Source organism: Tympanuchus pallidicinctus, unplaced genomic scaffold, assembly GCF_026119805.1.
Source record: "Tympanuchus pallidicinctus isolate F22 unplaced genomic scaffold, pur_lepc_1.0 scaffold1, whole genome shotgun sequence".
Lineage (NCBI taxonomy): Eukaryota > Metazoa > Chordata > Aves > Galliformes > Phasianidae > Tympanuchus > Tympanuchus pallidicinctus.
In genome coordinates this window covers 10888604-10911031 of record NW_026294618.1, presented here as the reverse complement: position 1 = coordinate 10911031, position 22428 = coordinate 10888604, and the positions used below count along the sequence as shown (strand labels likewise).

Here is a 22428-nt window from a genome sequence, read left to right as displayed (position 1 = left end):
CTCCGTCAGTGGGACAGACCTCGTGCACCCGCGTCGGTGTGTGAGACAGCAGGTGCTCATAACGCTGACACCAGCGCTGCCCTGCGAGGCTACCAGAGGCGGCCCTCAGGATGCTGGCTCCCTTCCCCTCGCCCCATCGCCCCCCACACCACACCGCGGGGCCGCGCCTCCAGCGCGCTCTCCCTTTCCCTCCCGCCCGCGGCGGCCGCGCGCATGCTCGCGGGCGGCGCGTGCGCGGGGCCGGCGCGGGGCGGCGGCGGTCTGCAGTGCGGGGCGGGCGGGCGGCGCGGGGGCGCGCACTGAGCTGCGGCGCGAGCGGTGCGGGCGGGCGCGCAGCGAGGCGCCGTCCCTCCGGCCCCAGCACCCCGGCGGGACCCCGCGGCCCCAGCGCCCTCCTCCGCACCGCCGACCGCTCCCAGCGCCGTCTGTAAGTTGCGTCCGGGGACCGCGGGCCGGGGCAGCGGTGCGGGCGGGATGCGGGACGCGGGACGGAGCGCGGAGAGGAGGCGAGGGAGCGGGGCTGCGGGACGGCGGCGCTGCAGGGGTCGCGTTGGCGGTGCTGCGCCCCGAGGGTGCGAGGTGCGGCTGGCGCGGAGCTATCCGAGAGGTGCGTTCCGAGGGAGCGAAGCGCTCGTTCAGTTCCCAGTGAAAAAGAAGCAAATAATAAAAAAAAGAAAACACGCTGAAGGAGCGCGGGGAGCGGAACAGTCCGCAAGGTCACCGCGCTGGCGGGGAGGAGGGAGCGCTCCCGACCTCCGGCGATCGCGGAGCTCGCACCATCCGTCAGAGGATTTTATTCTTATCATTTCGATTGCTCCTGAGCGCGCTCGGCTTTTGGGGCCGGAGGTGGGTGGGGACAGCGGTGCTCCGCGGTCCCGGGCATTTCCCAGCCGAAGGCGTGAGGAGGAGGAGGAGGAGGAGGGCGAGGAAGGAGGAGGCGCGGGGCGAGAAGCTTTCCAGTTCCAGCGCCCACAACAAAGGAGCCCGGGCTGAGGCACGGCGTGAGCGGCTTCGGAGGGCGGTGAGGGGGGTGCGAGGCGCGCAGCCCGACGCAGGGCTCTGCGGGGCGAGCGCGGGCGGTGCGGGAGCGGGGCCGGGGGCAGCGCTCGGCAGCGGCCGCGGGGCGCGGGCAGGGCACGGCGCTGCGCTGCGGCGGGGACGGGGCCGTGTGCCCGGGCCGGTGCGCCGTGCGGTGCCCTGTGATGCTGGCGCTCCGGTGGCGGCGGCTGGAAGCTCCCCTTCTCCCCCCAAGCGCTGCTTTCCCGCCCGTCGCTCTCTGCGAGGCTGCCGTGTCCCCTCCGTGCGGGGCTCCCCCAGCCGTCCCCGCCGCTTAACGCAGGGGGTGTCCCCTGCCCACCGCAGCCCCCTCCGTGCGGGATGTACCCACCACCACCTCCCCACCCTCGGCCGAAGTGTCCCCTTCCCCTCCTTCCCACCCTGAGCTCGGTGCTCTGCCCCCCCCCCCGCCGTGGGGATGGGTATTTCTATGGGAGGGCAGCGCGATCTTATGCAACTGCAGCCCCCCCCAGAGGAGTCCCGTGGAGGCTTTGCGGAGCCGGGACGGGGCTCGGTGCCTTTCCACGGCAGGGAGAACGAGCTCGAGCCTGGGCACTGGTAGGTATACCAGGTACCGGTGGGTATACAGGTACCTGCGGGTAGCAGAGCACTGCTGCCCGCAACACCGGGCTTCCCACCTCTCAAAGAAAGGGCATTTCGCAAACCTGCCCTTTTCATCCCTACTGAAACGTGATTACTCACAAGCCAATTAGCCGAGTGCAAATATATGAATAAATTCCGCACTGAAGATGTTAGCGTAGCAGATGTGCTTAAGAGGTGCAGCTGCTTTTGCCAACAATTCCGCCGGCAAAATATTTTTAGTGACATTTTAGAGTGAGTGTTTCTGCAGATAGGCATTCTCATCCTTCATCTATCAGAAAGTTGAGCTCACAGAGATTCACCGCCTCTTATGAAGAGGAGAAAGACACATGTATTTATTAAGCTGGGTCTGATGAGGAACAGAATCCTCGCATGCAGAGGAAAATGAGAACGTGAGGAAGCTTGGTCTCCATGAGATGTGTACGCACTGCCCCTTTCAGAATGCACTGCTTGTTTCTATGGCACATCTTCAGATTCATTGGTTTTCACTACTACCCTTATTCCTGTCAGAATGCTCTTTTTTTGGTTAAAGAACACAGTTCATTTGACAGCATCCATTTATTTGGAAAGTTTTCCAGTATGAGGTTAGCACAGCACTATCCATTTCAGTTTTGTGGACCGCGATCAATTTTAATTAAAACTTTAATTACATTTTGTTTCTCCATTCAAACAAAGCACGAAGTGGTCTGGGCTAATGTTGCTGTGAGAGAAAAATAAGGAAACATTTTTAATCTTCATTATGTGTTATTCCTGCCTTTTAATTAAGGACTGAATCCTTATCCTGTTGGACTCGGAAAGGAATTGAATCACAAACTTCTGTGGCATAGAACTGCGGTGTTTAATCAGGCTGTTGCCTTCCTGCCCCACACAGACACGCTGTACATAAAATCCCACTGCTGAATTTTGACTTGTTTTTAGAAGTACCCGGTGTTCTGGAACGCAGAGCTGACATCGCATCAGCGGTAGTGTTGAGCAACACCTGTCTGAGGCGGGCACAGCTTTATGTAACCTCACAACTGCAGAGCAGATGCCAGAGCCGTCACATTTCCCTGGTACATGAGAAGAATCACAGTTGGTATCACATTGTGGTACCAACCAGAAGGAAAACTGTAGTTGGGACAGAAGGGTAAGGCAAAGTCTCAATGGGCAGGTTTAGGGTAGGGCAGGATCTGCTGGCAGGAATTTTGCTGCCTGCATGGGATGACAGCGGTGCGACATGCTGGCTTTGGTGCCGCTGGGAAAAGGAACCACATGGTGTAGGAGGTGTGACATCCTGCTGCCAGGGCTGTGCCAGGCTCCCCACCTTCAGCACCTCTCCATAACGTGTTCCTGCATCACCATTCCTTCTCTTCTTTTCAGTCTGTTGAAGTGGTGTAAGCCCTTCCGACATTTCTTGCTGTCTCTCCGTGTAGCTGCGAGAATGTTCTAGATCTAAGAATGCAGATTCTTTTTAAGAGGCACACGAACGTGGTGAGCTTTGCTACAGAGCTTCCAAAATTGTTTACTTGTCAAGCTGTTTGTTCTGGTTTTGTTTTTCAGTTTTTGAATTCTAATTTTATGCCTGGCTGCGCCGTGCATTCCTGCATATTTGTGTGTGTTGTATCTAAGCCTTGCACTCCTTTAGGGGTTCAATTCCACAAATCCTGCAGATTCCCTTGGATTTCCAGAGGTTTGTGTCTTTGGGGCAAATAATGCTAGTATGAGTTAAACATCAATGTGCACTAGTTGGAATTACAGTCAGAAGGTTTAAAATGTAATAGGTACATTTGATTTTAAAATATGTACTACTGGGAGACGTAGCACTTACCACGAAAAAACATCATGTCTCTGATGTAAAATATTTCCATTACTGGTCTTTATCCCTTCCTTGTTTAATGCATGTTGTTTTCCTACTGTGGGTAGTACCCTTTGCTTTTTATAATAGTGGTTCAAAAGGAAGCTTGTTTCAGAGCAGTTTGATTGCCTATGTATTGTGCCCTTCTAGTTTTGTCTGACACTCATAGAGAGCAACTGAGCGTTCTTCCTGCATTATTCCTCATGCCTAGTTTTGGTTCAGACTTCATCGTAACGAACTAGACGTTTAATCTGTTATTTTTTTCTTGTGGGTCCCCATTACCCCTGTCTGCTGTCCCATACATCCTTTGCCTTTTTTTTCTTCCTTCCTTTGGAGTGCAATTTTGTTTCTTCTCCACCCTTCAAGTGCCCTGCTTGCATCTTTCCTTTGCCAGTAATGTTCTTCTTAACCCTCTGGAAGAACTGTGACTTTATCACTTCTGCATGTGGCATTGCTGAGAGCAGTGCCTGCTAGGAGAGCTCAGCAGGAGCAGGGGAGGCAGTGAGCATGTGCAGTGCTGTGGGATGCTGGGATCCAGCTGTGCTCCATCACGCTGAGGCGCTTTCTCGCTTTAGCTCCAGCTCCCGTCTTTATTCATCAAAAATATCTCATCCTTCCAGTTTTATACTAATGCTGTATGGGTGATAGCCATAATCCTTTTCAAAGATAACGAAACACGATAGAAAGGATACTACTGTGAAATACATAATCTCCAGGTAGTGCTTCAAATCCATGTGGCTTTTAAAGTTATTATTTCAGTTGCAAAGAAGATGTATTTTTTAATTTGTGTTTTAAACTTAAACGTGGACGTTACCTACAGAATTCTGCTTTCAGGAGCTTTTCCATGTATCTTTATGAATATGATCCAACAGACATTAATACACATGTAGAAAATAGATTGTTAGAGATGGGATCGTAGCTGAAAGGTGTAAAACTCAGTGGTTTCAAGGAGACAGCTGAAAGAGAAGGAAAAGATACAAATGTCTCAATACTCAATTTCACTGATGTATTTATAAAAATATCAAACTATTCTTCTTCATTATGAGTTCCTAGAGGAGAGTAAAGAACAGAATACATTTTCTAGAATATCTTATAAAGGCACCATTAATTGAAATTACAGTGTTCATTTGGAGTGGGATAATAAATGCATTGACCTAAAAATGCATTCTGAACAGAATCAAGAACAGAGGAAGAAGAAGTGTGATAGATCATACTGAAGATTTTCTGTCTTGAATAGACCTCCTCTAAGTCAGGTTTTCAAGTTCAGAAATGTACAAATTTAACAGATTATATTATCATTGCCATAATTGCAGTGTTTTGACAGAGTCAGAGTTTGCCATGTTCTAGAGTTTGTCAACAGCGTTTTGATTTTAGAAGTCACGAGATCTGATAAGTAATCAAGTGGATCTTTAATTACAAAAAAATATTTTCCTATGAGGAAAACAAAGACTTCTAAAAGAACTTTATCATCACAGAGCAATTTGATGAGGGATATCTATATGGTCACCATTACACAACTTCAGAGTAGGGACAAAATACACAAAGCCAGGCTGTTATAGTGATATTTATAGCTTTTAGAGTCATATACATGAGACACTAAACTTGTTAATGAAAATTACTTTTAATCACTTCTGACTTATGGCTGATTTACTTTCAAATAGATGATGATTTTGGAACGTCATCAGTTCTGTGCAGCTCTGCTGTGTCATCTACCTAATGGGATGTGTGTACCTATTTCTCCTGTCTGCAAACAGATCTTCTCAATACGAGAACACTTACAGACTGAGATCTGTGGTGGTTGGTTTTTTCAGTAGTGGAATTTTGTTTAACCCCTGACGCGTTGAATCAAACAGTTGAATACCCGTCCGTGGGATTACCTTGATTGTTCAGACTTTGATGAAGACTATATTCCCAGAACTGTACAAGTAAAAATGTACACTCAGGAAGAAAACAAGCTGTGATGGTAATTTACAGAGCTTTTAGACTAATAAATGTAAGGCTCTAAAGCATTTGATGAAAATTGCTTTAATTATTTTAACTTGGAGCTAAATATGAAGCTCAGACAGATGAAAGGTTTCAGGTCCATGAGTGTTTAATTCTGCAAGGAGTAATGAAAATTGTAACCAAGTGTCCAGCACAGCCCATAACACTGACTCAGTGATACCCATGTGTAGTCTCCTGGTCATGATCCACACTTTTTTTTTTTTTTGGGGGGGGGGGGAAATAAATCAGTCTTTGATTTATGAAATTATGACAAATGATCATGAAAAATGATCATGGTTCCTCTTAAGTTGTAATAATTAGTTATCCTTGGTGTGCATCTTGCATCTTACTTCTGGACTTCGTTACCATTTCTTGAGCCAATGCCTCCCTGAAGCAGCTGAAAGGCAATCACTTAAATAGGTCAGCTCTTGGGCCAGGTGTCTGTACAGGACCTGAAACTTGATTTTAGCATCTAAAAATACTGCCACAAAGGCAGTATGTTACTGGAAATGTTTGTGGGTTGGGTTTTTTTGTTGTCGCTGGATTTTTGGTTTCTCTTTCTTTTAAATAAAAGATTAGCGTTCCACTTAGAGAACGTTTTTACTCAAAAGTAGATATTAAATCATTTGCCATGAAATGGAATTAAATGGCATTGAGGAGGGCTGAATAATACCCTTTCAGTGGACTGCGTTTCAGAATATCTGTGTATTTAATTAAACTTTATTCAGAATGGAGTCATCTAAAATTAGAACATCTTGTTTATAAAAGCTAGTAGAATACAGCACATTTCTGCATACTCTTATCAGCTATATTTAGAAATATAAAGTAACTGGAGACTCTTAGAGGATTAAATTGTGGATATTAGCAGTTTGAATAAAAATGTTCTTGCTTTTTAATAGAATTTGGCATACATAAAAAATGGTTATTTTAAAAAGTTAGTAAAAATAAACATTTTTACAAGGCGTTGGCACTGTAAACAAAATCTGCTTGTTTAATGGATAATGCTGCAAAAACTTATTTGTGTCAATATTGCTAATGTCCAGCACATATCCAACTGACATCACCATGACTGACAGACTTCCTTTACAACAGAACATGTGCTGTACTTTTGGAGGCCGTTGTTTTTCATTTTAAATGTACTTATTTATTTCCAAATGATACCAGTAAGTGCTGACATTCAGGCACTGGACACCTTGGAATACCTATCCTGAAGGGGATAAAGATTTCCGTTTGAAAATGCAGCGGCCTGTGAAGGAGTTTTTGTTTGATTAGTAAGACATCAGATCATGCTGATGATTTTTGCAAATCCAACTGGTTTATGCAACAGAACTTATATCTTCAAATAAACTCTTAACTAATTTTGAACTAATTTTGACTTGCATTTTTCACTTCTATTTTTTGCATCCGTCTGACGGATAAGTAGCCGTGTATCTGATCACATTGCTCACCTTATAAGGGCAAAGGGTGCTCAGCAGTGTGCTCCAGCAGGCATGAGAATGCACAAAAGGTTAGCATGCTTTTGGATTTGAAATCAGACGATTGTATGTTTTACCTTGTTAAAGCTGCAATTTATGCGTTCTTAACAGAAGAGAGTAAAGGAGTCACAAACTTTTTCCTGTACAAGTAGATAAGGTATGCCTGCCTTCTCCTGTCAGTGATCTTCTGATGACACAACTGTGTGACTGAGATGCCACAGTGTTTAAGGGAGGTATCTGCCATGGCTCCATATCCCTCCTCAGGAATGGTAAGTAGGTCAGCCTAAAGGTAGCTTTTATCATTTTTAATTAAAAAACAAAACAACGCATTTACAAGAGCTGTCTCTTGCTGTGGTACACATCAGGCAAATGCTTAGCTATTTAGCTCCATGACATTTTAAAATTTCATTGTTATCTGGAGAAATAGGAGGATTGGAAGGGGTTATTATTATTTTTATTTGTCTCCTGTGTCTACCACAGATAGGTGCTACTGGACCACAGATCTATAAGTGATATTAGTTTCTGCATGGTTAAAGGTGAATACAACTCGTCCAGGCTTCCCTCTCTGTTGAGAGGAATGTGAGAGTGTAACCCTGAGGTGTCAGCAGGTACTCTGCCTTTCCTTATCTCATCCTTCAGCTTTCCCTGATCCCCTTTTTTCCTCTCTGGTTCTGCTTTCTCTCTGTGGTAATTCTGCTCCATCAGTCCCTGCTTGCTGAGAGGCGCCCAGTCCTTCCCGCTGCCTGGTGGTGCACACTTCATCGTGATGCATGCCTCCTGCATTTTGGGCATTTTAACTGTGGGTTTTTTTATTATTGTGAGCTTTGTAAAAAATGATCTGGCCTTTGTAGATGTTCAAAGAAGTGCAACTGTATGAATTTACAGCGCTATAATGTTAATATTTATATTAACATTTCAACAAAATATAGGAGGTGTAATAACTACACTGTGCAGAAAGATAAGATGCGTATTCAGGGACTTTGCAGGGAGATTGAACCAATCCATGTCTGATAGCAGTGGCTGAGTCCATCTCCTGCAGAGCTTATTAAGGTGCATTTAATCTGCAGTCGCTAGGCTGTGAATGAACTATGCTGACATACTCCAGTATGAGATGTACCTGCAGCAAGCCGGACACATCAGTGCCGCGCTTAGCATGGCTTACAGGTCTTCAGCCTGCCCTTCAAGGGGTTTTGCAGCCTACACTGCCCTCTGCTTTGCCCTGACGGGGCAGGCCGCTCCCAGTGCCAAAGCCAGCAGGACTGCAATGCAGACAGACCCTAGAAGACATTATGCACAGCTGGGTTTGCATCCAGATGTCTCTAGGCTGATATTTTCAAAGTCTATAAGAAGGCACAGTGCAGTGTGAGCAGATGTTGAGTACAGCTGTGTTCCTGCTGTGTGCCTGTCTGCTCTGTCAAGTGGATCACAGTCTTCAATGCCATAACTCTCTATGTCTTAGTGCAAGGTCCAATATGTCGCTCCTGATAAATATGTGTAGTGGGATGTCACGTCCTGTGCATGGCATCAGAGCCTGTATGTACATACTTTTGTTTTATTTTCTGTGTTGTTTAATTACAGGGTAGGAAGATGTGATGTAGGAGACTGCTGAATTATTATAAAATTTTCATAACATTCTTCAGATATAATTCCTATTGTCATCAATAATCAGATGTGTGTATCATTTAAAGCTGTAATATCTATGCTGTTCATCTGCTGTTTTTAGACATGAATGAGCTGGGCAACACTTTGCTACTTAATTGCTATGTGATCTATTGCTATTGAACCTCTTTCAAAGATTTTTCACTGAGCGTAGGGTAGTAATATGCAACTATAAGTAAGTGAGAAACAACAAGGTTCTGGATTGTTGCATGAGAAATCTACAGTACACATAAAATAATAAAGTGTTTTGTTTTCCAGTATCAGGTATTTTTCTTGCTGTTGTTTTAATGTTAGTGAAACACAGTCAATTTAAAATCAATTGAAAAAAAATGTCCTGCAACTTAATCTGCTTCAAATATGTGAAAAATAACTGTTTGACTGTGACTGTAGTGGATACCTTATGATTCTGATTAGGCTGAAGAGAAGACAGTAAGATATTTCGAAAGTTCCACTTCTTCTATACAAATTACGTGGGGTTCAGGACAACAATATGTGTGTTACCCACTTCTTCTCAGTTCAGTGTCCTGTTGCCAACAGGAATGTGTTAGTGCAGATTAACTGCAGTGTATCAGTGGTGTCAGCTAAACTCCAAATAGAAGAAATTATGTCCTGAGCCACTAAGACATTTCTGCAGGTGACTAGATTGAAATGCACGGGGAAATCTGTTGGTTGAAACTCACGGAGTTGACTACAGATGTAGGTGTAAGTGTTCAGCAAGCTGGTAGCCTGAAGGAGAAGAAATCTGGGGAAAAAGAGCAAGTGTGATCGTGAATCATGCCAGAGATGTAGGCAGGATAGGATCTGTGAGAATTTCAGTGCTAGGGAGATGGAGTTGAAAATGAATCAGTTAGGAGGGGGGAAGTGAGCACAGATACTTAGGAAAGGGAATAGGATATCATTAGTTGATAGCAGAGTGTAGAGGTGTCAGCATCTAGGGGAAGCTGCAAGACTGAGGCGTGGAGAGCCTCTCACAAAAAGAGGTGATTAATTTGAAATGTGAAGCTACAACAGTTTGAACGCTTTTCATGATTTTGTAGATGTTGTGAGAAAAAAATGTGTTGAGAAAATTTGAATTACCAGGAAAAGCTGAATTTGGTGATTCAGCTGAATCAGCTGATTCTTACTGCTTTTCTCTGAACTGCTTCTTCATAGGCAGTGATGGCCAGGCTCTATCAGAACTGCACTAGATCAAAAGCATCCACTGATCTTGGTGCTCAGAGGATATCTCACTGAGATGAACTGTGATAACTTTGTATATAGGAGATGGGTGTTAGGTGTTGCTGTTGAAGAAGAAGAGGAATCGTGATGGTTTTCAGCCACCTACAAGTAAGTCCTCAGTGTGACCAGAGGAGCTTCCTGAGAGCAGGCTTCCCCTGGCAGTGAGTTCTGTGCGGGCGTAGTGGGATGGGTGCATTTGGAGGCATTTGGGATATGAAACTAAGCAGGGAGAAGGATTGAAAAGTAAAATGTGAAGTGTTCGCATAAGACTTTCTAAGCTCTCTCATATGATTCATTGGTCTTGTGATTAAACTGCTGCTTTTTAAAATCTTGATTTTCCACAGTAAAAAACTGTTAGTTTGGGGCTCTGATTTTGAAGGATCTAAATGACAAGTTGCTCATTGTTTTGCATTTTGTTTTTATGTGCTATGTAGTTTTTTACTGCTGATGTCAGTTTTGGATGGGATAAGACACCTACAGTATTGGCAAATTCATAGAATTTGAAATGCTTTCATTCACATCATATTGTATGATGAAGCAGGAGGCAGTAATGAGACTTGGCCCAGAGCCTCTGGCAAAGTAATGGCAGAGGATGGGATCCAGGACCCTGGAATCTTGCAGTGAATTGTCTGCTTATAGCAGTGTTATAGTGCAGTTTCTCTTGGGGCAACTCAGTTTGCACTGCTAATTTGAAAGGAGGAAAAAAAAAACACCTAAAAACCCCTATTTCTAGTTGTTACAGGTCATATTGAAAAATGTTAGCATGTGTGTAAGTTTTTTTTTCTGAAGCTACAAGAGTTTGTCCTGTACATCAGTAATGGACCAACTCTTCCGCAGAAGGGCTGCCCAAACAGCTCAGATGTAGTTCCTGTATTGCTGTCTGGCCTCTGGATCTGTCAGCAGGAGCTATCATACAAGAGCTGTTGATGGGGTTATCAGGTTTGGGGTTTAAAAAGAATGGTGATGCAGACTTAGAAATTTGGATGACAGCAGAGTCCCATCGGACTTCTGTTTGTACACTGATCTGTCCCAGCCATACAGATCCTTGGTGTACACGAGACTTTGGACAAAGAGTTGTTTCTAAAAATGATTCTTTGCAGGGTATTGCCCTTTCTAGCAGCAGAACTGGTTCATATCAGATTAAAATCCCTATGAAGTCATCTGCCCATGAAGGAATGGGACCAGTACAGACCTGTTATCTGCCTGTGACCCATTCCTGAGGCGTATCTTTCCTCATGGCTCTCTGATGCACTCAGTGTGAAACTAAATTGGTGCAGTTCAGAAATATTGGGTACTTTTATACATTTTTACAGAAGCCTGTATGTAATTCATGAAATAAAATAAAAGCAACAATGAACTAAAAGTGTTATTTTTTTACCTTAAGTTTAAATGACCAGCTTACTACCTGTCCAGGCTACTCCCAGTTTAATTTTCTATGAAGTGGAAATCAGCAGGTATTTCCATTTTTTCCCAGATTCCTCTGCTTTTTCAGCTGAGATCTGTTGGGCAGTGGTGCGATAACAAGGATCCACTTGGGTTAGAGCTGATGAGAGCATGAATTACAGAGCAGTGATTGGGCTCTTGGATAGCAAGGAGATGCAAGTCTCTGTTATCTCTGAGTTTTAATTGCACTGGATTAATTACATCACTTTATACACAATGATTGTATCAGGTTTAATTATCACTTTAGCCATAGTCCTTGACATATTTTTTCGGCTTTATTTTTTTAATAACAAAATGCAGATGTCAGCACTTCATTACATATCTGAAAATTCCTCATGCACAGATGCTTGTCAAAGTGGGGATAAAAAATGAAGTCCCAGGTCAGTTTCTCATATGGATTTGAACAGTTAGCTTTATAAAGAAACAGCAGCTGACCTCAGTTGTGTGCTTTATGGCAGAGTACAAAATGGGAGAGCTCTCCTATAATTTATAGCTGCACTCCACTTTAGACAGGCTTTGTGGCTTTTCCCCTTTGAAAGGTGAAGCATTGCCCAGAGATCAGTTTGATGTGGATAAACAGGAATGCGAAAATTTATCAGCAGAGTGCAATAAACCTGCATAACCAGTTACACTCTGCTAATCTGTGGGTTGTGCCTGAGAGTTGTCTCTACAATAAGAGTAGGCAGAAACAGCCATTATGTGTGCTTGCTTGTTTCTGAGGGGAATGGGTGTGACACTGTTAACACTGAGACCAGGTAAAAATACATTCTTTTAAATATTAGAGCAGAAGAATAGTAAAGGCACATCTCTTATGAGGAATGGGCCAGAAGTTGTGTGTTCCCTGCCTCTTATTTGAAAAATCTCTCTATTTTTGGCCAGCTGTGTTGGTGATGGTTACTGCCCATCTATTTTTATGGAAAAACATTTGAAAGTGAAGTCGTTTGAGCGCCAGTCACGCTGGCTGTAAGCCAATTTGACTCCATCAGACTCCATTAAGTTGTTATTAAGTGCTGTCAACCAGCTACACATCGAAAAAGACAAAAGATGAAAATCTGCCATGTATAAGCATTGGATATCAAATTTTTTTTTCAGCATAGCAAGAATCTGGGACTTGTACAACAAACTCCATGTCAGCTGCATGTTCTGAAAGTAGGACTTTACAGCCTGGTTGCTCTTCAGCAAAAGAGTTTGATGGTTCTTTTCTGCTCCTGTAGCTTAAGGCCATTCATTGGAACTTTAGAGCTGTAAGTAAGGTATTTAAAGGCATGTTAAAACTGCAGAGGGCCTTTGCTTGGGCTGGAACAGCCCTACATCCCACGGCGAGCTAAAGGGGTTTGGACACTTGATTTTTTGCTTATTTTTCTGCCTGAGGCACTTCAACAGCACATACCCTAATGAGTCCCTGCAGTTGTGCTTGTTCTCGGGGCTAAATGAATAAGCAGGAGGAGACGATGTCTGTCAGCACTCCTCGGGGCAGCTGGCATTGCTAACCAGCAGGGCAGCTCCCTGAACTGTGCCATTCCTGCAGGGTTTTCCCCAAATCTCCTTTCCACTCCGTCAGAAGAAAATCAAGCCTCAAGGAGCGGAAAAGCAAAATATGCTTGGTGGAAAATGGCAAACAGCCCTTTCATCTGCAGTGAGCAGATGAAACAGTGGTTCAAAAGGGAGGTTATTTTTGAAATACACTCCCTAGAGTGGTGCTTCCTCAACCTGTCTAAATTTTTCTCAAAACTGATCAGATGGTTTCTTCTGGTTTTGTGTCAGGTGATAACCTCATGTGCTTTCTGTAGTGAAGTGAGTAACAGAGAGGAGCTCTCCTGCTTCTGATGTTCTCTGTGAAAAGCTTCTCAGAAAAGATGTACACATTCTCTTAGTCCAGAAAATTGTAGTTCTCTGGAAAAGAATTGGCTGTGTTATCAAGGTGCTTTTCTAAAGAACAAGAAAGGAACGTGAGTGTTATTACTTTGAATTTCTCCATAATAGCTTTTGTATTTCTTATTCACTGCCTCTTTTAGTCTGAACTGATATTCAATTATAGGTATGTCTGTAGTGATTGAATCATTAGAAGAATTTGGAAGAACTACAGAAACTTGAAAGTCTGCAGTTATCAAAACAGTGAGAGCCCAGGATAGCTCTGTATATGGAAGAATAGAAAGCAAAGCGTGAGACTGAAACCAGGGCTTCTTAAATGGGCTGACTACACAGAGCATTCCTGCCCACAAAATCCAAGAGGTAATTACCTGGCTTAATCAGGCACAAATGAAAGGCTGCCCCAGGAAGAAATTACCTCATCCTGGGCTTGGAACAAAGACAAACCTTCCTGGGCCTGAGAAAGGTGTATTTACCTTTCTCAGGATTCCCATGCTGTAACAACCTATTTGTGAAGTGCTTGGTGGTTAATATCTCCTTTTTGCCTCAGTGATGCAATGAGTCTGTGTTCATTTTCCAAAAGCGTTGTCTGAAATGCCACCGTGTGACCCATGGAGCTCAGTGCTCAGTCTGTGGAGCTTGAAGGGCAGCCCACAGTTTCCAGGGTGTAGGAAACATGAGGAAATGCTGACAAAGTTGGTGTGATGAATTTAACAGTATTCTCAGGTTATTCTTTGTCTTATCTTGAAAACATTACTTTTAATGGGCAGATTTTCCAGTGGGAAATGCTGAATGCAGCTCAGGACTAGCTTCTTCTAGACCTCCACTGACCCTAACTCCAAGAAAACCTCTTTGGCTCCTTGTTCACTGAGTAAAGCTAGAATAAATTCCCCTTTCCCGAGAGGAAGTCCCCACCTGATTCATTGCCGAAGGCCTTTATTGCAACTGGAGACCCATATCAGCATTTTCTGATGGATAAATAACTTCTGCTTTACCTACATTTGTATGTAATATCCTGACTCGGGCGTAGCGTTTGTTGGTCACATAATCTCAAATATTGTAGTTATCTGAGAAGTGCTCTAGCAGTGCACGCTGCAGGCATCCAGCTGGTGGAGGTGGTTTTGCTGTTTCTGTATCAATGTTCTGCACATATTAACAGCTCTGTGCTTCAGAGAGAGCTGTAGCCATAAACTCAAGAAATGAATCCCAACAGCTCGGCTCAATAGGCTGCTGGAATTGGACAGCTCTGGCTGTACCCACTTGAGGCTCGATGCCAATCTCATATTTTATCCTGAAATTCCATGGGGAGACACTCAAAATAAACACTGTGATACCAACACTTTGAATTAGCTTTAATGCAGTAGCTAGCATCGGTTTCTCTCGAGCCTCTGTGTGGCTTTTTTCATTGAAAATCCATGAAGTTTGACCTTTTGGATACATTTGCTTTTATTTATTCGCTCTCTTGAATACAGTGGGAATTGAATGGATGCAGCTGTGAAAAGAATGGTATAATGTAGATGCTAACCTGTTATGATTAAATTGTCCCTGTTAGTCCCACCTTACCCAGTGCCAGCCACTTTCCGTAGTGCATATCTTCTCAGTAGCTTGCTTTCAGGAGAAAAAAACACAACTATGAGATCTGTATTTGATGTTTCTTAGGAGGAATAAAAAAAACAACCTGGAAATTACAGGATCATTGCAGGCACCATTGCTGAGATACTCCATTTTTTGTTATGCAAATACTGCTTCTCCCTTCCTGCTTTTGAAAATAAGCCGATCTGCTCATTCAGTATTAAAGCCTAAAGGTGAATGTGATCAAAATAACCAGTTGCCAGGGTCAGTAGAGTCCTTGAATGAGTTTGCTAAATTTAAACTTCAGTGTTTTTCAGAAAGTATATTTCGCAAGAACAGAAGAGGTAGAATGTGGGATTGGGACAATGCGGATCCATACACATTGCTGCCAATGAAAGCAGGTCTAATTTTAGGCGTTTCAGCCTTGGTATTCTTCCTCACAGCACGGTTATTTTCCATACAATACAAAGCAGTCCTTTTTTCATGTTTTATAAACTGCTTTGGAGAGCAAAGCAAGGACAAAGTGAGCATATGTCATAGTTGAAAACAAATCAAAAAACCTTATCTGAGGCTGAGGTTAGCAGCAATCCCATGTCATTTCTATTTTCAGAAGTCAGTTCTTTAAGAAAAGCAAGAATCCAGAGAAACCTATTGTAAGATGTGAAGTAAAGAGAGTTATATGGTGCCTGAATAAGGACCATACAGGTTATGAATGGTTTGTTAACCCATTAAACTCAGGCAATTAATTTACATACTATTTAGATGCCTAGTAACTTACTCCTCTTACAATGTAAAAACTACCTGTAGAGTTTGGAGAGGCAGGACTTCATAGGATGTCTATCTATCTTCAGGTGCTGAATTCTTTACATAATACCATATGAATACTGTTTTCTAACCTAGCCTTTTACTGATACATTCATAAAAAAATGGCTTTTCTCACTGTAGAGCTCTAGGAACTCTACAAATGCCCCATCCCTGGAGGCATTCAAAGCCAGGCTGGATGTGGCTCTGGGCAGCCTGCTCTGGTGGTGGGCGACCCTGCACATAGCAGGGAGTTGAAACAGACTGAGTTGTAGGAACTCTACAAAGTCAGTATAGATACAGTTGTGTTTATTCCTACGTATGACCTGAACCAGTGGGTACTAAACCACTCCCCATGGAACTGTCAGCAAGTCACTGGTACTAATATGTTTAAATTATTCAAAATAGCTTTAAAACTAACCAAATTAACATAGTCTGAAAGAAATTTATCAAGTAAATAAATGTATGATAATGGCTTCTGGATAAGGACTAGAGAGGAATCTGAATTTTGTCCTAGTGGGATTTTTTTTAGCAAATCTGGGCCTCAAATGAGCTTTTTTTGAGCCAGGTAGATAGTAGGTCATATTGTCAGAAAATTTATTGGGCAAAATCTACACAGGGACTGCTTTAACATTGAGCTGCTGTTTTGTCCCCACAGTTTTAACACAGATCCACCACCTCTTCACTGGTCTCTGACTGGACAGTGCCTAGATTTGGGTCCCAAGGATTAAAGCAAAATTTGGTTATGGGCTCTGCAGTTGTCCCAGATACAGAAGAGTCAGCAGAGCCTGAGCTCCAGCAGTAGACTTTGTTTCATGCCATCTTTGCTGTCTGACAAATTTATCATCTGTACTAATCATGTTGGCTTTCTTGCTGGTCAGAAGAGAATAGGAAGCCCTAGAAAGCAACTAATTCCACTTATCTTGTATACACGCTTTAGCATGGCATGAATTACCTCTTGGTGAATTGGGTGCCTGTTTCTCTCCATTGTACATTGGAGCCTTGAAGACTAGTTTGGATTAGATATCCAGCACCGAATGGCTACCACCCAGGTAGAAACAACTGTAATTAATCACGTTTCCTGCCGCAGTACTATTCTGTGCATGATTTGTGGATGCTGTACTAGAGAAAATGTCGTGGTTTCCTTTGCAATCATTTCAAATTGCTTGGTGTTAAAAGCACAATTGGTCAGTTTTTTGTTGTCCCTTATCACGTGAGAGTTTTAAAAACTGGAACTGATTTTTGCTAATAACTATCGTCATTAATAATAGAAACCATTTTCATTTCAGTTTCTTGAGGGAACGAACCAGTGCAGACAGGCAGCTTGTTGTCTTTCTGGAGCCTGGCCAGATTCTAGGAGTCATAAATCAACCCAGCTCGTTTCAAGTTAGGGAAAAATAATGTTTCTAAGCAAGTTTGGAGCAGCAGTACTGGAGCAGGCTGGATGTGTGACATCAGAAAAGAATGAGCAGTGTCAAGTGGCTTTCCTTGGTGGTAGGAAGTGAATTGATGGAATTTCTTGGCTGTTTGAGAGATTGCATCTCCTGTTGCATTCCTACTAGATTTAAGATTTATTTATTTTTTTAATTTATTTCGACCAATCTGTCTAGGAAAGAGAACAGACAAAAAATTGATTGTTCCTCCAACACTGATTGTTCTAGCTGACCATTTGTTTTTTAAATAGAGAAAGTACAAGTGGAAGTGACATCTCTGAACCCACCATCTTTTTTTTTTTTTTAACATTTTATCACAGAATCATAGAATGGCCTGGGTTGAAAAGGACCACAATGATCATCTAGTTTCAACTCCCCTGCTATGTGTAGGGCTGTTAACCACCAGACAGTTTGCCTGGAGTCACATCCAGCCTGGCCTTGAATGCTTCCAGGGATGGGGCATCCTCAACCTCCTTGGGCAACCTGTTCCACTGTGTCACCTCCCTCTGCGTGAAATATTTCCTCCTAATATCCAACCTAAACCTCCCCTGTCTCAGTTTAAGACCATTCCCCCTTGTCCCATCACTGTCCACCTCATAAACAACTGTTCCCCTTCCTGTTTATATGCTCTCTTCCAGTGTTGAAAGGCTGCAGTGAATGGTGAATGGTGAGCCCTGAGTGGTTTCAGGTGGTCAAAGGAGGACAGGTGTACATAAACCCCACACATCTGTCTACACATGAGGAGATGTGCAGCAGTCTTCCTCCTCGTGTTAGCATTTTGCACCTGCAAACCACACCATTTCTCAGCTGGCAACCTTGGGCTGTTGAGGCGTTACACATCATAATTATGAGCTGCATAATTCACTTAACTTTATGGTCTGCTTTGTTAACAGAAACATTCTACAACACTATATAGCACAGCATCGTGCCCTGGCCTGCCTCATCCCTCCTGATTCATGCCTGTGCAAGATCCTGGCAGAACTGCACTCCTGCTCTGCTCCGCTGGGTGTCTGCCTTATCTCCATACCTGAAGGCGCCCAGACTGTTTAAATGTCAGTAAGACATTGCCCAGATGATTCTCCCTGAAGCTTAAGCAAATTTACATCTTCTTTTTTACCTTAGGCATACACCTGGTATGCTATGAACATCGCAGCTCTCACTGTTTTTGCTGATGAAAAGCCAACAAAGGGAAAGAAGGACAACAAGGGTGATGAGAACTGGCATTGAGCTGGGAATAGGAGCCAGGTAGGAAGGAGAGAGGGAAGGAAGCTAGGAGAACAAGTCATGATCATCTGGTGCAGACTTACTGGGAACGGCTTGGCAGCTGATAACTGACAAGAGGACAAGAGGGAGCCAGAAGTGTAGGAAGAGGATGAGAGGGACAGCCTGGGACTGAGGTTCACAGGCAATTTGCTATTATCTAACCTGCCTGACAAGAGCCAGGGTCACACTGTGTGGACACCTTTAGCACTAAGCGTGTCTGCAAAATAAAACCAGCTTAACCTATATTTGCATGCATATAGAGATGCAGCTGTAGGTCTAGGTGTTATTCAGCAGCTTTATAGCCAGCACTTGCACTGTGCACATTCCTTATCCTCGTCTGTCAGCGTGCTCACAGCTTGGCCTGCTTAGCTCCCCAGGACATTGTTAGTGAGACATAATTCATGTGCCAAGCTATTTTTATGAAGCAGTAAATGCCAACTTGCATGTTTCATGGTGTATGGGAGAAATTGAGGTCCCCAGAATGCATAGCAGAGGTACCTCACAAAGCAAGACATGGATGCATTGGCTGTCAAAATGAAGCTCAGTGCTTGGGCTGCTTTGTATGCTGCTGTCATCTGCCTAGGAAGTGGAGGTGACAGAGTTTAAGTTGCATTTTGAGCAGGGGATGCAGCAGCTAAATACTTCAGATGAGATTTGCATTGCTATTTGGGTACTTGGTGAGATTTCATAAGAGCACTCAAGCTGCTGGAGAGCCAGTTTCTCCTGAAGCTCACCTTGACTTGCTTGAATATAAAGGAACCAAGGAAGTTAGGTATCAGTGCCTACATTAAGCAAATACCCCAGTCTCATGGAGGTGCTTACATGTCTTTGTAAACCTGGTTCCTTACGCTGCCTGTCTCCAAGTCTTCATTTTCCATTCTGAGATGCTCACATTTTCCCATAGCACGGAATTTGGTATGAGAAAAGACATTGGATCTTTTTCCCTGAAACTGTTTCTTGACATATTTCTTGACTTGCTCACCTCCCTCTTTGCTTGGCCCAAGTTACCAGGCTGCTGTGGTCAGGAACGATGAAGGGATTTTTTCCACCATGCAAAAAGCAGGAAGATTTCCTGAATATTGTTTGTTCTGTGTTCCCTCTTTTTCTCAGGTTGAAAATATTTCTACCAAAAATCCATCATTTGGAGTCTTTTCTTGTTCAGTTCCAGAGGGGATTCTGTAACAAGTTCTTTCATACTGAGTCTTTTTGGAGTAATTAAAAAAATAAAAAAATAAAAATAAATGCTACAACTATAACCAGCTTGGACAATTCTTTGCCTTCTGGCAGCCAACTGTATTTTATATTGCATCCTCTGATTTGATTTTCCGGCTGTTTCAAGCTCCTGGCAACTGCTACAATAGCTTTTAAGCACAGTTTCTTGCTGCTTTATTATTATTACTATTATTATTATGTATTTACCTTGTTTTCTGAGCTGTATCCTTTATTTCCTTTATCTTTTTTCCTGTATTGTTATGCTGGAGAGAAGTAAAAGCTCTACCAGTATAGCATTTAGCACAAACAGGGCCTGATCCAAAGAATATGCCAGTATTTGATCAGGTGGAACGTGCTGTCTCTGATTGTAGCCACTTGTATGATAAACAACTGGTACAATCACAGAAAGTACAGAGGAAAGACACCAAGTTTCTTAGGAGTATGGAATAGAGGCTAGATGGAGTCTGACTGTGTCATGACCGAAGAGGAGCAGCTGATTAAGAAATAGTCACTGTTTCTCACGGTGCAAGACATAGGGTCACCAATGAAGTTATTGTGTAACATTTAATTGGATTATGAAACTGATTTCCACAGGATGTTGTGGAGACCAGGATATAAATGTGGTCGAAAAGGGATCAAACAAATTCAGAAAAGCTAATTTAATCAATGGTTATTAAACATGATAGTCTGGAGAGTCGAGAGAAAGCAGCACCTCCATACCATGACTTACTCCATCCTGGGAGAAATGTGTTAGCTCAGCTTGCTGAATTGCTGTCTGGAGGTGACTGCATCTCCATTGGCCTAAATATCTACTGTACTATAGGCAAATCAAATCAGAGGATGTTCAAGCCAGGTGATTGGGTTCCCCTGTAGGTGGGATCTCTATTGTAAAGTTTCATGGCGCTTTTGAAGTCAAAAAAGCTGTGGATAAAATTAAATGGTAAAGATGGCATTGACTATAACGAAAAGATATTTATCTGTTTGTCATCCAAGATAGTTTTGTTCTTTCTTAGCAGCAGTTTGTGTACTTTATTGCAGAAGCATAAGAAATATCAAATAAATAATGGTACCATCAAAAGCACTCCCAGCCTCTGGAATCATTAGAGAGAGCAACAGCCATATTTTATCATAACTCTTTTCACTTCAGCATTCCCCAGTGGTGAGTGGAGCAATCATGATGCAATGCCAAGGAGGACAATGTTTGATATTTCTAGCTTTCCAAACTCTACATACCTAAGTAGGGCAGGGTGGCTGTCAATGCAGTTGCAGCTGTTAAGTATCACAGAAGGGAATTGAAGCGTTCCACCCATTTCTGTCACTTGTCACCTGGGAGAGCAGTTGCTATGAAAAACACAGCCGTGTGAATGCTGTCCAGGCAGTTCCTTGTTGCTTGTTGTCTCCTTGAATCCCCCTTTAACTTGGAGACAGACTCCCTTGTTGGCTTCAGCAAGACCCTCAAAGTTGTCTCAGCTAGTGCAACGCTCTTTAAAACTGAATTACCTTTTTTTTTTTTTTTTTTTTTACTATTTTGTTATTTTATTTATTTGTTTGTTTATTTTTCTGTCCATCACCCTTGTAGTCCAGTTTTGGGGACCTCATCTGTTCCCATGGACAACGCAATGACAGCCAGCCCTATTAGGAACAAACATTTTACCCTCTGAGTATTAGAATTATAGATCCTGCCTTCCAGGGTGCTTATCCTGTATTACTGTCTTTTTCTTGCTGGCTCTCCTGAAGTAGTTTTCCCAGGTGGTCTTTATCTATATAGCAGGCTGTTCTGCTATATAGATATCTGTATCTATCTGAATCTGAACAGAATTTTATTTTCCCAGGCCATTTAATGGAACAGCAGCTGGTGTTTTAGATTTGCTGTTTAGAGACCATCACAGGGATTCCGAACCAGCTTGTCAGGCTGTAGCAGCCTCTGTCGATTTCTCTATCTCGGTAGATAATAAACACCAGGAATACAGACAGTATTTTTGGTGAATTTCGTAGTGCTATAATTTAAATATTTATATAGCTTTCACTTGTTTACTTTCATGTTTTTCATCTGCACTGCCACTGCTTTCTAGTCTTCTGTTGGATATTTTGCCACTGCCTGTTCCTGTGTATTTTGCTGGAGGAGTTCTGAACGCGTGGATGTCCAAATAAAAAATGTTGCAAGCATTTTTTTATTCACCTTTTTCTCTCCTCTCCAGAGAGATAACTCCTGAACTGCATGTCCTAGAAAAACAGCACTTAGAATGTTATCTGAAAAGCAAACATGTCTTTCAAGTAGGAAAAAACCCCCGTGTACACTGCTTATTGTGTTTTACAGGATGCGGCACAGAAGTTCTGGACATGGTGGTTCTACAAATACATCCTTTATTGTACAGGTCTCTTCCTTTTCCTCCTCCTTCCTCAGCAAAATAGATTTTATTGTACTTGGCCATGATAAGTGATAGTGAAACTGAGATTTTGCCTCTCACCGATTTCTGTCTGTCTTTGATTTCTCACCACAAAAAAGGCATGTGTGCACACAGAGATTCAGCTGGGCAAGGATATGAGTGCTTTATTAGCACAACTGCAATAACCAGCTATAAAAATTTATTCCAGTAGAGCTCTCATTGAAAACAGTTGGAAGAAATTGTTCCAATTATTTTTAATGTATGAAATTATAAAATTATGCAGTCCTTTAGCATGAGAGGTTTTCTCTCTATCCCTACCTCCTCTGGCTTATCTTTTAACAGAAAGACCATATGCTGTGATTCACACTTGGGATGTATGAAAAGTGGCATTTTTTTTTACCTTGCTGTCTTTTGCAACAATTGTACAACATAAAAGAAGTAAAAACTGGAATAGCTAGCAGCTTTCAACTACTGCACATCCTCGATCCGCTGCTTTATATCTGTAATAAATTTTAAGTTATGAAGGGCATACACAAGGCTCAAAGGCTTGCCATTAAGGTCATGAAATAATAATGAAGTTCCTGTATCAGGGATACAGAGTCTCCTCAGAGAGAAGCAGCTTT

The 22428-nt window shown here is 42.9% G+C and overlaps 1 protein-coding gene across 3 annotated transcripts in view; it reads left to right on the top strand.

Moving 5' to 3' along the window:
• The first annotated feature begins 290 nt into the window (after positions 1–290).
• VSNL1 (visinin like 1) overlaps positions 291–22428 on the top strand; it is a 75718-nt gene continuing 53580 nt past the window's right edge. For 2 of the 3 annotated variants that reach the window (XM_052666218.1, XM_052666130.1), the window contains exon 1: positions 892–1021. The gene's annotated coding sequence lies outside the window, so the exon portion shown is untranslated. Of the gene's footprint in view, positions 428–891; positions 1022–22428 lie in introns of those variants that run through there. The other variant, XM_052665966.1, reaches the window with a different exon arrangement.